The 4,866-nt window shown below is 40.9% G+C and overlaps 1 pseudogene; it reads left to right on the top strand.

Moving 5' to 3' along the window:
* The first annotated feature begins 248 nt into the window (after positions 1-248).
* On the top strand, positions 249-3,759 carry LOC125488003 (annotated as a pseudogene).
* Positions 3,760-4,866: the final 1,107 nt, after the last annotated feature.

The raw sequence follows: 4,866 nt of genomic DNA, 5'->3' as shown, positions 1-4,866 counted from the left end.
GAGAAGTCCGTCTCATATTATATTCGACATTGAGCTGTTTGTATTCTGTCCACCACACTGTTAACATCACAGTAACAGCAGTTGATGTAATGTGTTTGTTAAGTGAGTGTAAGTAATAGAAATGATCATGTGTATAACCGTGTTAGTGGAGACCTTTCTCTTGTATAAATTAGACTTATTTACATTGTATTGGCTCAGAACGCCTACTGGAGGTTTTAGTTTTTGGACAGTTGTTGCTTCCCAGAGAAATGGGGCATATATTAATGTACAAGATAGAAGATATTTTCTATCCTGTCCTTGCAGCCATTGGAGTTCCTGGTAAGCCAGTGTTTCAGATATAATAGTGCTTAATATTATTCTCCCTAACTCCCTGAACCAGGAGTTGATTGATGAAATTACCTCTCTCTCTTTTCATTCAGTCTTCCAACTACAATTTTACCTGTTCACCAAACACTGATATTGTTGTTCAGTTACTTTTTGCACTGCATGTGAAGAATCATGTGTCTCGGTTACACACATAGAATTCCTACAGTGTGGAAACAGGCCATTGAGCCCAACCAGTCTGCACCACCCCTCCAAAGAGCATCCCACCTATACCCAGACTCATTCCCCCTATCCTTTCCCTGTAACCCCGCATTTCCCATGCCTAATCCACTTGATTTGCAATCCCTGGGGACACTACAGAGCAATTTGGCACAGCCAATCCACCCTAGCCTGTACGTCTTCGGGCTGTGGGAGGAAACCAGAGCACCCGAAGGAAACCCACGCAGACACAGGGAGAATGTGCAAACTGCACACAGACAGTCGCCCGAGGGTGGAATTGAACCCAGATCCCTAGCACTGTGAGGTAGCAGTGCTAACAACTGGGCCACCGTACTTCCCTTTAGGAGCCCAAGGATCTATTTATGGTTTCATGTCATGGAACAGAACTTGTCCTACAGTATTTCTCTGAATGTTTTTCAATGAATCAAAATTAGACTAGGCACACTCTTTGTTAAGAAGTAGAAACAGAATGTTCATGAAGACCAGTAACGTGGTTCATTTTTAGGTGAGATTAAAACAAAATTGGTGGCTCCTCATGTGAAATATTCTTTTTGTTTTGTGTGTACCTGATTTTGATTCACATGTTTGAGCTTGTCATTGACTTGTACACCTCTTTCAGATTCAATGTAGAAGAATCTAATGCCATTGGGTTGCATTGTAAAATAAAATGTGTTTATGAGTTGTAACATACAGCACCTTTCAGAGTTATGAATTCTATCTATCTGTGGATGAACAATTGCAGGATTCAAGTTGATCGTTCATTGATTAAGGAATTTTTCCATCTAATATCGCTAATTATTATTCCAGGGGAGTGACTTTCAGCTATTGGGTGGCTTATCTGGAAAAGAATTTTGCTTCGGTGTTTTCCATGTATTTTCAATGAAGTGGACAATGTATTTGGACGGATGGAATCTTTGGTGATCTGTCGGATTACTAGCTTATTGACAAACATCACAGCATTGAAGAAACTGAATCTCAGAATGTGTTCATTGAAGACAGGGCACATACAAAGATTGGAAATACAGGATGGTAGAATTAGGTCTGGTTTGAAAACAGTCACTCAGAAATAGTGTAAATACTCTCACTTATAAACAGACAGCTCGTAGAGAGACAGGGAGGAGTATCTCAGAGAATGGAAAACAGAGAAAGACAGAGAACCATTAGTAACAACAGAGAGCCAAGCAACAATATCTTAAGGATAAACAACTGAAGGATCCAGAATAATTATTGAGAGAATCTATGAGTGGAAACTATTGTGAGGGTGTTGTCAGAGTAGATATGACTTACTATTTGGTCCACCTCTCTGTGTATTTATCTCTCATGGTGCAGTTCATTTTAGATAAGTTCCCTTTACTTTTGACTGAATAAATAAATGCAATAAAATTAATTATTCACTGGAACTGACTTATTATTGATATACTATTCTTCAAATTCTCTGTAATGCTGAAGTAAGTTTAAGGCAAGGCATTTTTCAAGGGGCACAATAAATTTAACATGATCTGAATGTACAAGAGTCAATTTGTTGAGTGTGTTTTATATTCACCTAAATGTTCTGTAACACCATGTATTCATTGAGTTTTGTTATTTGAAGTTATGGATCAACTTTCTGATAACATTCTACTGCAGTCTCTCCTTGTGAATCCCATCTTCTCGCTTCTCTGCATTGTGTCCTGTGTATCTGCACCTATCTTCAGTTTAACTGTGTTTACAAAATCAGCTTCTGTTTCTGTTCAGGCTCATCCACATCCTTTCCCTCACTTCCATTCTAATTTCACTTACTTTCTCAGCCTCCATGCTGCATGCAATCTGATATGCAACACTAAGTGTGCCTTGTGGCCTTTTCATTATGTGTATCTGGCAGATTTGTTGACCAAGAAGACCAACCTCGCTGCATAACCTCCCAGCCACAATCATGCCAGGATACCCACAAAACAAATTTAAAGTTAAAACAGTGGAATGCTCCTCAAAAAACACCTCCCCGTTCCCCAACATTGCTGCACTCTCCATGCCAACTTAAATATCTCTTTCCATCTTTGCAATTGGTATGCCCATGCTTCATGTTCTTCAATAATTTGCCACTGACTTAATTCACTTCTTCCCACTGTATTACCAAGAATTATGTTCTGAATGTTTCTGTGTGGGAAGCAGCTTTCAAAGAGTATTTAATCTATTTATACAGTTCAATACAACCATAGAGATGGAAACTTCTCTTCTCATAAACTGTTGTTCTGGTTGAAAGTCTGATCAGTAATTTCTGTGCTTTCTTTCCTCTACCTTCCAGTTAAACTGGTAACAATTGTCATACTGTCTCGAGGAAATTGCGGTCTCTCCAAATGTATCATGTGCTACCTGGTGGGGGTGGCAGTGGCTGATCTCCTCGTGGTGGTTATGGACCCCATATTGACTGTCATCATTGTGATTTATTTCTCATATTCTTTCCTGCGGATTACTCCAGTTTGTACTCTAGTTTTATTCTTTGGATTTGCAGTCACAGTTGTTTCTGTTTGGCTGACAGTCGCTTTCACCTTTGACCGATTCATGATGATTTGTTGCGAGAAGATGAAAACAAAATACTGCACGAAGAAAACAGCAGTCGTGGTTGTTGGAGCAATGGGTGTGCTGGGAAGTTTGGAGACCCTTCCCTGGTACTTTACAATTGGACCACAATACATGGTTGACAACATTCCCTGGTCTTGTGCCAATAAACCAAGCTTCTTTACTTCCACTGCATGGGGAGCATATCAGTTGTTTCACTTTATTTTTAGCCCGGTAGTTCCCTTCTTTCTAATTTTGCTACTCAATATTCTTACGGTCAGACATATCTTGGTGGCTAGTCATGCCTGTAGACAACTCTGAGGTTGCAATAATAGAGAGCATCACAAGGATCCAGAAATGGAGAACTGAAGGAAATCCATAATTTTACTCTTCAGAATATCTGGCAGTTTTGTCCTGTTATGGGTGACCTCGGTTGTTTATAACATCTATATACGACTTGATGGTACTCGCAGTTACTCCTCTTACAATGACCCTCGGTTTATCACAGAACGGATGTCAATGATGCTGCAGCTTCTCAGCTCCTGCACAAATACATGCATTTATGCTGTGACCCAAACGAAATTCAGGGAAGAGCTGAAAAACAGCGTGAAATTCCCACTCTATCTCATCATGACTTTGTGTAAATCACAGAGCAGAGTGAAGGGGTTTCGACCCAATTAAATCCCACTCCCTCTCTGGACTAATACAAAGCAAGGATCAAACTAAGTCCAACAATAAACCTTTCTGTTCTTGTTATCGAAAATGCCATGTCTATGTGGAAACCTGCTGATACACTTCTGCAAGCCCTCTCACAATCCTGAAGTTGATGCTGCAGTTGTTTGACTGCTGTAGCCTCACCAAAAGCTCAGTAAAAAGACCCTGCAGCTTTCAGGGTATTTTTTAAATGCCTTTGTTTCGATCACTGCAGATACTGGAGGGAGGAGGACAGGTAATGAGAAAGGATTTTGGTGATTTTGTCACCAGTCAGGGATTCAGAGGGTAGGCTATTCAAAGTTGATATTGGTATATCAGAGGCCATCTGCATTTGTAGTGGTGTAACCAAATTGAATTTCTTCCCTTGCTTCCTGATGCTTTCCCTGTTCCCATCTCTCTCACTCCATCCCTTCCCTTCCCCTCATGCAATCCTCTTTATGTTAAACTTTGTCTCCGTCCATCAGTTTTGACCCCTCAGCTTCTCTTCTGCACTGCCTTTCATGTATTCCTTCCCTTTAGTCTGCTCTCACATGTTCACTTTTATCTTAATTTTCCTCCCTCACATTCCATCTGTCTCTCACTGCTAGTCCTGAGACCAGCAGTGTGTCACAAGGATCGGTGCTGGGTCCACTGCTTTTTGTCATTTATATCAATGATTTGGTTGTGAAAGTAAGAGGTATGGTTAGTAAGTTTGCAGATGACACCAAAATTGGAGGCGTAGTGGACAGCAAAGAAGATTACCTCAGAGTACAATGGGATCTTGATCAGATGGGCCAATGGGCCGAGGAATGGCAGATAAATGTGAGCTGCTGGCATTTTGGAAAGACAAATCAGGGCAGGACTTATACACTTAATGGTAAGGTCCTGGGGAGGGTGGCTGGACAGAGAGAGTTTGGAGGGCAGTTTCATAGTTCCTTGAAAGGGAGTCGCAGGTAGATGGGATAGTAAAGAAGGTGTTTGGTACGCTTGCCTTTATTGCTCAGTGTATCGAGTATAGGAGTTGGGAGGTCATGTTGTGGCTTTAGAGGACGTTGGTCAGGCCACTTTCGGAATACTGCATTCAATTCTGGTCTC

This window comes from Rhincodon typus, chromosome 48 (genome assembly GCF_021869965.1).
Source record: "Rhincodon typus isolate 14 chromosome 48, sRhiTyp1.1, whole genome shotgun sequence".
NCBI classification, from domain to species: domain Eukaryota; kingdom Metazoa; phylum Chordata; class Chondrichthyes; order Orectolobiformes; family Rhincodontidae; genus Rhincodon; species Rhincodon typus.
Note: the sequence above shows the minus strand (reverse complement) of the source record. Positions and strands in the feature narration are given on the sequence as shown.